We start from the raw sequence: 12454 nt of genomic DNA, 5'->3' as shown, positions 1-12454 counted from the left end.
ATTGATAATATCTTACATTTCTTTCTCTACAATTCATGTAAACTTTCAGATAAACAAGATGTCCAATACACTCTGGTAAAAATGACATTCTGGGAACCATATTCTAAATTATAATACAAGCCTATAATCTCACATTTTAACCATCAATTGTTTTATCAGCTTTTAGAATAATTTCACAAATAAAAATAGAGCAACTTTTATTTATGAAATAAATCTTAATTTGGATTTCACTTCTGTGATGGCTAATATTGATAACAACTGACCAGGATCTAGAGTCACTTAAGACCTTAGCCTTTGGCATGACTATGATGGAGTCTCTTCACTGTGTTACCACAAAATCTCAATTGGTCAGTTTTACCAACGAAGACTCAGGTGCAAGATTCTGGAATAAAATCTTGCTAACTCAGAGAGGCAGAGAAAGCACTCAGCTGACCTTCTACTTAGCTGATATCCCAGAAGGAGAAAACCCTTCTTACTTAGCTCACATCCTAGAAGGAAAAAGTTATTTCTCTGTCTCCATGATGTCTTAAATCACCTTCATCTTTCCATGTTCACTTCCTGCCAGTCTGGTTGTTTTCTCTGTTTCTTGTACTAGGCTAACTTAATTTTATCCCATTTATGTAAAGCTCTTGGATGGATTAAAGGTTCGTTCTAGGGTTGAAGCACAGCAAAAGTACTTGTTTACATTAAACAGAAATCTCTAGAAGCAATGACTGAGCCATGCCACAATTAGAAAGAGGGTTTTACAGTTCACAATTTCAGAGTTCACAGTGGGGTCAAATGTTCTTCAATATCTGGCTATGCCTGCGAGATATTGTATTAGTTGAGGCTGGATGACCCCCTATAAAAGTTGGCTATACTATTCATTTTCTGGACAAGAGTGCTAGACAGTAAAATGGAGAAAGCTAGCCCATCAACAGAATTCTTCTTCCTGCCTGTCGGAATTGCTACTCCCCTTCTATCATGGGGATTTTAACTCAGATTGTTAAGTTTTGTAGTTAATTTAAAGATAAGGTCTAATAAATGTTTATTATTAGCTCTATAATTATTATTATTATGGTGATATTTTTTTAACCTCTCAGCAATCAGTGAAACACAGACACCTCTTACATTTTAAAATAGCCTTGTTAACCATGAACAGGGCAGATATTAATCCCCTAAACTGCCTTCTATACTTCCCTACCACAATCCCATGCCATCTGCGTCTAATAATTTGTTTTGAGCTACTTCTCATCCATAGTCTCAAATACTTGCTAATGCTCTTCATCTGGGCCAAATCTTCCATCCATGGCAGCCATGTTCTTCTCCTCCTCCTAACCCATGGCACCAGCCTCTTTTCTTCTTCCTCTTCCTCTCCGACCTCATTTCCTTTTTCTTTCCCTTCTGTCTCTCTCCAAAAAGCCCAGGATTTTTGTGCCCATTCAGCAGAGTCATGCTATTTCTGCTGGATTATGCCACCACTATGGATTCCTGTTGCTATTTGATTTTGCTATTGGACTGGACTGCTGGTATCTTGACAATGCAGAGTGGAATTGGCTAAAGAATCTGTCTAAACAGGTCTACAACCTCTTTTTTTTTCTATTAAAATTCTTTCTCCCCGTCCTCTGGTCAGTGGGATAGAAGTGAGGTTGAAATGTTTAATAGCCCCAAATAAAGTTGGTTTTGAAAAATCTAAGCCTACATGCAATAAAGTTCTATGAATATTGAAAACCTTTCAAAAGTGTTCACTAAAAAAGAGTTAGGCATGTAAAAGAAGTGGGTGCTCAGAAATTAAATAAATGGAAAGGAAACTAAACTAACCACATCATCTATATATTTTCTAATTCTATGCTCAGGAATTGGTGTTTTCCTATGTATACAGGATTATGTATGCAGATGAGTGGGTATACATGTGTAGTGTATCAATACATTATAAGACCGAGTCTTTGGCTAATAAGCCTCAGAAAATTTACCAATTTCTATTTGCCCAAATTGTTAGTTTAAATATTATTTCTTTTGAGATTGTAGTATAAATAAATAATTTACTCCTTCCATATTCTTCCTCTAACCCCCTGTTATACTCTTCCTTGCTCTTTTTCACATTCATATCCTATTTCTTCATTAGTTGTGGTTACATGCTCCACAACTATGAATACTTATTGGATGTGATTTTCTTTAAAGAGCTCCATCTCTTGCTGAGAGAAAATTTTATGATTTGGGGGTGAGCATGGGAACACACTGACCTGTGAGTAGAAAAAAAAATAGGTTGGGAGAATAAAACTCAGATCCTCCTACCTTCAAGGCAAGTTCTTTAAAGACTGAGTTCTTTCTCTAGACTCCATGTACATTATTACTTAGTATAAACATAGAACACATACACTAAGCCATATTAGGTCATGCTATAGATTCATGTTAACCTTAAATCCAAATTTTGAATACACAAATTACACACACACACACAAACACACATACACACACACACACACATTCTATCTATCTGTCTGTCATCTACTATTCACGTTACATACAGATTGGATGGTAGCCATCTCCCTCCTTTCCTCTCAGTTCCACTTTCCCTCACTCTTCCCCCTTCTCCCTACCCCATTCCTCAGAAAAGGGGAGAATACTAACTGCTCAAATACTAACTGCTCAGCCCAGCCCGGCTCAATAAATTGTATCAGGACTGAGAATGTCCTCTTCCCTGGTGGCCTGACAAGGTAGCCCCTCTGTGAGGAGTGGTAAAAAAGCAGACAACTGAGTCCATGTCCTCTCCCCTTATTAGGTAATCTACAAGAAGTCTGAGGATCCCATCTGCTATATCTGTGTAGAAGACCCAGGTCTAGTCTATTCATGGTTCTTGGTTGGTGCTTCAGTCTCTGCAAGCCCCCTTGGCCCTCATTAATCCTAGTAGCAGGCATCATGGAGACTGGAGAGGATATCCTCTAACTCAACAGACTCCTAGTAAAGGGAAGGGAACACCAACCCACCCACAAAAGCTTTGATCCCAAATTTACCCTGCCTATAATATGTGCAAGGATAAAGATAGAGTAGAGATTTAGAGAATGGCCAACCATGTGTGGCCCAACCTGAGACTCACCCCATGGGAGAGGCCCAACCCCTGATACTATTAGAGATACGCTCTTGTGCTCACAGACAGGAGCCTAGAGAGACTAACCCAGCAGTAAATACAAATAGATGTAGAGTCTCACAGCCAAACATTGGGCAAAGTGTATTGAGTTTTATGAAAAAGTGGGCAATATGTATAGAATGACCTGAAGGCGACAGGAACTCCACAAGAACACCTACACAAATAATTTTTAATTTGTTTGTCATTGCAATAAATTTCCACAAATGAGAATATGATTTTTTTAAAAAAAATGAAAATCCCAATTACTTGATATTTCCAATAAAAACTCAGGATCCAGATGCTGGGGTGAAAACTTGCTAACTCAGAGAGGCAGAGAAAGGATCCAGCTGACCTTCCTGCTCAGCACATGTCTCTAAGGAAAACGTCTAAAAAGCTTACTAGCTTAGCTGACAAACCAGCAGAAAAACACCAAAAAAACCCAACAACAAACAAACAAAACAAAACAAAAACAAACAAAATCGAACAAATGAACAAACAAAAAACCAAGGCCAAAACCTCAAAAACTTGCTTCTTATACATGCTGTTGTATTTAATACCCCTCAACTCAAAGTCCTTCCTACTATTTAATCTCTGTCAATTGGTTGTTTTCCGCTACCTTTTGACCTAGGTTTAACTTTATTATATCTTATGTACAGAAAGCTCTTGGATTACAGGTGTATGCTAGGGTTGGCTGAACCACACCATAATCATCTGTTTACAATAAACTGAACTTTATTGCATTAAAGTTGTATGATGGGGCTAAACTACACCAAACAAAAGACCAGTTTTAACATAGTGTTCACAATGTTATCAAATATCTTTCAACATTTCCTTCTTTTTGTCTAAATAAAAAGCTTTCTCTAAAACCAAAAAACTTTATGCTAGCTGGTAAAAAGAAAGACACACATAACAGGAATCAAGCAGCATTTTCCTCAAAGAGGGTCCAGCTGGGAGCACCTCAAAACAGATGCTGAGACTTGTAGGCAAACATTGCTCAAGGGATAGAGAGCCTTGTGAAAAAGTTGGGACAAGCAGGTAATAGAAGCTTCACAAAAAGACCAAAAGATCCAATGAATCAGGGCCCAGAATGTCCTGCTGAAACTGAAGCAATGTCCAGGGACCTTGCATGGACTGGACATAGGTCCCCGACAAAGATGTAGCTGATTAGCAGCTCTGGTTTCATGTGGGTACCCTAGTAAAGAAAGCAAGGGCTCTCTCAGACATGGACCCTCTTACCAGCTTTTCAATTACTTCCCCCTGCTGGGACTGCCTTTAGGCCACAGGGGGAGAGGACACATTTGGCACTGATAGGACTTGATGAGCTGGGGTGGATGGGAAGGGGACCTGCCCGTTTATGCGGAATAGGGGAGAGAGATAAGAGAAAGAGGGAGGGACGGTGGTATGAGGAGGTGAGGAGGGATAGGGCTATGACCAGGATTTAAAGTGAATATATAAATAAATGAAAGAATGAATGAATAAATAAATACATAAATTTTAAAGAAAATGCACCCATAATTTCTAGCCCATTATTTTTCAGCAGTCTCTGAGAAAGTATTCTATTATCTATCCTATCTTGGTGAGGCTAAAATTTTGTACTTAAATTATTCTCTTATCATATCTTGTATCTATCAACCTAAAAACGTTTATCTAGACCCTTAAACATCCTTTTTAACTCTCTAAGCAACTAAGCTTGATTTTGAGATTATAACTGTCTAGTCTTCAACCCCATCAGAGACCTGAGAAGGAGAAATATTATCTGAATAAACAAGAAGTACAGAGCAAACAGCTTCCAAAACTATAGAAATGACATATTATTCTGGTTGCCTGACATATATCTATATATGTGCCCAAAATACATCTATAACTTTGGAGCATCATCTTCAGCCTTTCAGCTCAGAATATCTGACAGACTACTGTGAAGCAGGTGGTGTGAAGGACTTGCCTTTCTCATCTTTGCAAAGCTCAGCCATCTACTTTCCTGCCTCAAGTTCATCCAGTATACTCTATCTGCAGTAGAAGCATGGCCATTTATTGCCCAGTAGCTAGCATGTTAATATGAAGCCATCTCCTAAAGGAGAAGTTTTTGATGCCCATCTTCTTAGAAATGGAAATGGGGTGTTGCCAGGAGCTGACATGTCTCATTGTCAAAAAATTATCAAATTAACAAAACATCTTTAAATTTTTTTTTAAATTTTATCTTTTTTTGTTTTTTTAATAAAACATCTTAAATGCCATATTCTATAGATCTCTGGGGTTTTTGAAGACCATCTATCATCTCTAGTATTCTGAGTTGCTTGTTTACAGCTATATACTGGTTAACTAAGAAAACAGTAGTGAACTGAACTAGTACTTAACAAAATCACAAATATGGTTGACTATTAGTTTTAATTTTGTAAATATCCTAAATGGGTTGTGACAGTAGCTTTCAAAGGGACTAGACATTCACATTGCATTTTTAGGAATTATATAGGTACAATACCTTCATAAGAGTTGATACGTAATATGCTGTAACCAAAATATAACCTTAGTTGTGTATCAAAATACAAAGGATCTATACCAACGCAACCAATTATAACTTTTGATTTATAATTTTGAATCGATGTTCAAAGTTCTATAAGAGTAGGTTCAGTGAGTGGTGCTTACTAGCTATTTTCTTAAAATACAGTGCTAGTATGGTCATTGTTCTGGTTTTTTTAAACCTTTTCTTTTTCTCTTCCCTTTCCTTTCCTCTCTTCTTCTTCTTCTTCCTCTTCCTTCTTCCCTCTCCCACACTCAACTCTTCCTCTCCTTCCTCCTTTCCTCATCCTCTTCTTCCTTTTCTTCTTCCATCTCTCTACTGACTGTTTATTCATTAAATCATTTTAAATCTCTTCATTGAGATAGACAAACAAATTAATGTACTAAGTCTCTTTTGAAGGATTAGAATGAAAAGTTATCGTATTTTTTCCTGAGGAAATTTGCTAATATCCTAAACTAAGCACATTGGTACCGTCAGAGTAGGTGTCGTTATTTAAAATTGTTTCCTTTTTAACATATACATTTATTTTATGACACATAAGTGAAATAAACTACATTCAGCAGGAATAACAATGAGACAATCAGGAATTATATAAATGTTGCATTCTAGTGATTTGGCTATCTGTTTTGATAAACTTGAAGTAAACATCTTTCCTATATGTTGGGTCTAAATTTCTGAATGGAGATTACTATTTATCATATCTCTATTATCATAAAATCTATCATGATCTAAAAACATCTTAACCCCTAACCTGCTAAGTTTAACTGAAAGACTAAGCTATCTGGTCTTCAAACCCATCAGAGGCTTGAGAAGGAATAAAACTTAAATACATGAGCGAATCTGGAGTGCAGGTTAGCAGGTTCCAAAATATTTGTATTGACTAGTTCATACATCTTGCTGGTAAGCACATATGTTCTCATGTACCCTTCTAACTATATTTCCAATTCCACCTCAGTCACAGAGAGATCTGTCACCTTCATCTCCTTCATCCATGTTATATGTACTGAGGTGACTCCATAGGCTCTCTGCTTATCATTAGACGTATCACACTCCTCCTTCCAAGACTCTGCCAGATCTTCATGCCGTTAAAACATTGTCCTAAATCATGGTGAACCTCCACAGGGCATAAATTGCTACTGATTTTCCAAGTGACTAAAATTATTTATTTTTGGAGTTTTTTTTCTCCCCTGAATTTACATGTCAATTTCTTAGCTGGATAATAAATTTCTCTAGGATATGAGTAACAAATTACAGATGTGATCCACTCTGCCTGACACATAGAAGATATTTAGTAAGCCGTTTAAATCAAGGATTTACTTTTTTGGCAAAGGTCAGAAACAGATTGTGTGTGTCTTCTGGATTTAACTTTGATTGTTTGAGTAAATGAAGAAATTCTTCACTTTCTTTGAGATTTTTCATTTTAATGGATGAAAACTTTCAAAAGTATTTCTATATAAAAATTTGTTCTGGGGGGATAGCGAGAGACTGATGCATCAAACAAGGACCATGCATGGAGATGATGTATCCCCTCCACAACTCAGAAGTAGCCCATTGGTAGCTCAGTCTCCTTATGGGTCCCCTATTTTTCCTTAAATATATTTTTTATTTTTATTTATTTAATTAGTTTTTCTTTTTTTATTATTAATTTATTCAAATTACATCTCAATTGTTATCCCTTCACTTGTAGCCTCCCATTCCTCCCTCTCACTCTCCCTCTTTCACCCTATTCCCCTCCCCTAGGTCTGTGACAGAAGGGGATCTCCTCCTCCACAATATCGCCACAGCCTCTCAAGTGATACCTTGGTAGCCTGCTTATCCTTTCTCTGAGTGCCACCAGGCTTCCCCACCAAGGGGAAGTGGTCAAGCATGGGGCACCAGAGTTCCTATCAGTCAGTTCCTACTCTCCACACAACTGTGGAGAATGTCTTGTCCATTGACTAGATATGAATAGATGTTCAATTGTTACTGCATGCATTGTCCTTGGTTGGTGCAGTATTTTAAGGTTTAAGTATACCCCCCTTGGTTCCGATCTGCCTGTCATGATGTTCTACTTGTACTATGGTTCCCCTATTAAGGGGAGTATGGGCTGGCCCTTCCATGGACTCTGTTGCCTGCTTTTTCATCACTTTCCCTTGTCAGTGTGCCTTACCATGCCATAGAGGAAAAGGATGAAGGCAGTCCTGATGAGACTTGATAGGTGGGGTCAGTTGGTAGGGAAGGAGGACTTCCCCTCTCTGAGGACTAGGGGAGAGGCATGAGGCAGTGAGAAGAAGGGTGAAACCAGGAGGAAAAAAGGGAGGGGGCTACAGTTGGGATTAAAAGTGAATAAGTTTTTTTTAAGATTTTATTTTATTTTTTTTGGTCTATTCATTTATATTATTACACATACGTAGAAAAACTGCATACAGCAAGAAGCACCATGAAACAATCAGGGATTATATGAATGTTACATTCATGGTGTTTTGGCTAATTGCATTTGGCAACCTTGTAGAAAACATCTTTCCTATCTTGCTGAGTCTAAAATTCCTTTTTTTGTCATTAGATGTATTTTCAATGCAAAGACACAAGAAAACTAGATATAATTTGTCATATTCTTCAGCAGGGACATATTTCCTTTTTTTTGACAAATAGATTGATCTAGAAATTATCATAATGAGTGAGTTCACCCAGATGCAAAAAGAGACAAACGGTATATACTCACTTATATCAAAACACAAGTCCAAGGGATATGTACCATGAAAAACTTTACTTACCAAGAAAGTGGGTCAGAGGAGAGGACATCCTATTGAGACTTTAGGCAAGAGTAGCACGGAAGAATGGGGGAATAGTAGGATCCACAGGGTCCTGGAAACCTACAAGAAGAACTTTATGACAGGCAGATCTGGGTCCTGGGGTCCTCCTCAAACTAAGGCACCAGCCAAGGAGAATATAGGCAGTAAACTTCGAACCCCTACCAAGACCTAGCCAACAAACATGATATTCTCTACCATTGAGTGGAGAGTGAGATCTGACTCTCACACGAACTCTGGTGCCCCTTTTCTGACCACATCCCCTGGATGGGGAGGCCTGGTGGCTCTGAGGAAGGATAGCAAGTTACCAAGAAGAGACTCGATATTGTAAGAGCATATATGGGGGAGGAGGTCTCCCTCAATCACAGACATAGAGGATGGGAGAAGGGAGAAGTGGGAGGGAGGGAAGAATGGGAGGAAACAGGGGAAGGGCTAACAATCGAGATGTAATATGAATAAATTAATATAAATGTAAAAAAAAGAGTCTAAAATTCTTAATGAGAATCAGTATCTATGATATCTCATCTCTGTCAACTCAAACCATCAATATAGACTTAAAAACATCTTAATCCCTAAATAGCTAAGGTTAATTGTAAGACAAAACTATCTTGTCTTCAACTCCATCAGAGACTTGAGAATGAATGAAACTTAATTACTTGAAAGAACCAGAAGTACAGGTTAGCAGCTTCCAAAAGGAGAAGGAAAAAATGACAGAGACAGTTTTCTGCCTAAACAATCACCAAAACTCTTTATAACGTTGGAGCATCATCTTCAGCCTTCACCCCAATATAGATGACAGATATCTTTGTGAGACAGGAACTACTGAGGACTTGCTTACCCTGTCTTGGCAGAGTTTGGTTGTTGACTATGCCTGCATCAAACCTTGCCCATTTTTAGGCAGAATTCTGTCTATGGCAGAAATGAGGACGTTTTGCCCAGTATCTGGTTTGCCACATTTGAAACCAACTCCATAAGGAGGATCTTTGATGGTCATCATCTATTTGAAGCAGGCTGGGTGTTCCCAGGAGATAACCTGTCTTGTCAAAAATCTTTAAGATATTTAATGCTTCTTTTTAAAAATTTTTTTAATTAATTTATTCTTGTTACATCTCAGTGGTTATCCCCTCCCTTGAATCCTCCCATTCTTCCCTACCTCCCATTTCCCCTTATTCTCCTCACCTATGACTGTTTCTGAGGGGGATTTCCTCCCTCTGTATATGCTCATAGGGTATCAAGTCTCTTCTTGGTAACCAGCTATCCTTCCTCTGAGCGCCACCAGGTCTCCCCCTCCAGGGGACATGGTCAAATATGAGGCACCAGAGTTGGTGTGAAAGTCATACCCCATTGGCTAGATCTGGGTAGGGGTTTAAAGTTTTACTGTCTGTATTGTCCTTGGCTGGTGCCTTAGTTTGAGTGGGACCCCTGGGCCCAAATCTGCCTATCATAATGTTCTACTTGTAGGTTTCTAGGACCCTCTGGATCCTTCTACTTTGCTATTCTCCCATGATTCTCTCATCTAGAGTCCCAATAGGATGTCCTCCCCTCTGTCCCAGCTTCCTGGTAAGTGAAGGCTTTCATGGTACATGCCCCTTGGGCTAGTATGCAGATATAAGTGAGTATATACCATTTGAGTCTTTCTGCTTCTGGGTTAACTCACTCATTATGACCATTTCTACCTCAATCCATTTGTCCACAAATTTCGGGAATTCCTTGTTTTTAATAGCTGAGTAGTATTCCATAGTGTAAATGTACCACTGTTTTTTTATCCATTCATCTACTGAGGGACACTTAGGGTGTTTCCAGGTTCTGGCTATTATGAATAAGGCTGCTATGAACATGGTTGAGCAAATTTTCTTGTTGTGTGCTGGAGCATCTTCTGGGTATATTCCAAGGAGTGGAATAGCTGGGTCTTGAGGAAGCCCTATTCCCAGTTTTCTGAGATAGCACCAGATAGATTTCCAAAGTGGTTGTACTAGTTTGCATTCCCACCAGCAATGAAGGAGTGTTCCTCTCTCTCCACATCCTCACCAGCATGTGGTGTCGCTTGAAGTTTTGATCTTAGCCATTCTGATGGGTGTAAGATGGAATCTCAGAGTTGTTTTGATTTGCATTTCCCTGAAGAAAGAGATTGAAGATGACATGAGAAGATGGAATGATCTTCCTTGCTCATGGATCAGGAGAATTAACATAGTAAAAATGGCCACCCTACCAAAAGCAATCTACAGATTCAATGTAATCCCTATCAAAATAACTACACAATATTTTAAAGACATTGAAATTTCAATTCTGAACTTCATATGGAAAAACAAAAAACCCAGAATAGCTAAAACAATCTTGTACAATAAAAGATCCTCTGGAGGAATCTCCATAGGGCCTTCTGTCCTCTTGTCTGCACTCTCCCCAGGTCTGATCCCCACCCTTATATCTCTCTATGATCACTTGCCTAACTTGTTTCCTCTCTTTGACCACTACCTACATCTATTCTATTTCTCCTTCTGAGTGATACCTAGGCATCCTCCCTTGGATTCTCTGTGTTGCTTATCTTCCTTTGTTCTGTGCATTGGAGTATGCTTATCCTGTGCTATACCGCTAAAATCTACTTATAAGTGAGTACATTCCATGTGTGTCTTTCTGAGGCTGTGTTACCTCACTCCAGAATATTTTGATTTTTAAATTATTTATTTCATTGTATATTTCTTGCTTTTTTTAAAATAAACAATCAGATGTCCATAGGTATGTGGATTTAAATTTGTACATTATAATGCCTTGTTTTTACATTTGGTTGGAATTTAAGTGAAATTTTATCTCAGTATAGATATATCAGTTGATATTTATATTAATTAAGTCATTTAAAAACATAAGACCATTGTATTTCTTCTATAAGCAACGAATGACATTATCTTATTACAATAAAATTTTGCTTTGCCAGATGTAGGGCGCATACTTTTAATCTCAGTTCCTTGGGAGGATGAGGTAGCATGACCAACGCCATGTTCAATACCTGCCTGAGCAATTTTTGTTTAGTTACTATCTAATTGTGTGATTTCTCATTGATTTTTCTTTTTATATTTCAGGATGTTTATTATGAACCATGCCTTTTTGTCTCACTTACTTTCACCTAGGTGGCATTAGAACTTATGTAGAATAGTCTAGATTATATAATATTTTATCACCTTAATTGTTAATTTTATTTATCACCAGGGCTAGGATCTAACTAGCCAATTTGTTGAACATATTTGGACCTTTGTGAGGTTCGGTCTAGCTATCTGGCTCACTATACAGTAAGTACAGCCCCATCCAAGTTGGGCAGACATCCTCCAGTCTATTGAGAGTCTGACTGAGCAAACAGAGGAAGGATGATTTGGGGGCATCTGTCATGAAGCAGTGGCTCTCCTGGTACTCACGCCTTCATACTTAGATTGGAAGTCACACTCCCGACTGGGCTTCTTTTTTGTATTGTTTTGAGAACTGAGTTATCCTAGTGGTATACCATTGGCTCTCACAAGCCCCAGCTTCAAAATTACAGGTATGGGGCTTCTTCACCTCCAGAATCTCATACCTGCATTCCTCACAGTTGTTCTAATATATTTCTTGGTATATTCTACTGACTCTCTTAATCTAGATAAAAGTAACTATATACTATCAATTTACCCACTCAGTTAGGGACTTACTAGCTTTTTTGCGTGTCGGTTAAGAGTGAACCGAGGGCTTTGTAAACAGTAGACAAATGGTCTATCAGAGTCACATCATGAACCCTCGAATTATTTTAATGCTCAGTAAAACGGTTTTTAAAATATAATTTATTTATAGCTTTATGAGTGAAGAAAATATAAAATCCTGTAGCATTCTCAGATACTTATAGCAACTCTCACTTCAGTCACTAAAACAAATGTTCATTCTAGATATCACTCTCCAGCACAATATATGTTTGCTTATTGCTGCACATAAATTTTGATGTAGTAATGACAGTGCTAGTATATTTTGTGGATACAATAAAATTTAAAATTATTGCATACATTGATAACAAATTTATTGATAATT

The sequence above is a fragment of the Acomys minous genome (assembly GCF_964271855.1).
Source record: "Acomys minous genome assembly, chromosome: 2".
Taxonomy (NCBI): Eukaryota; Metazoa; Chordata; class Mammalia; order Rodentia; family Muridae; genus Acomys; species Acomys minous.
The sequence above is the reverse complement of the archived record's forward strand: the minus strand, read 5'-3'. Positions refer to the sequence as shown.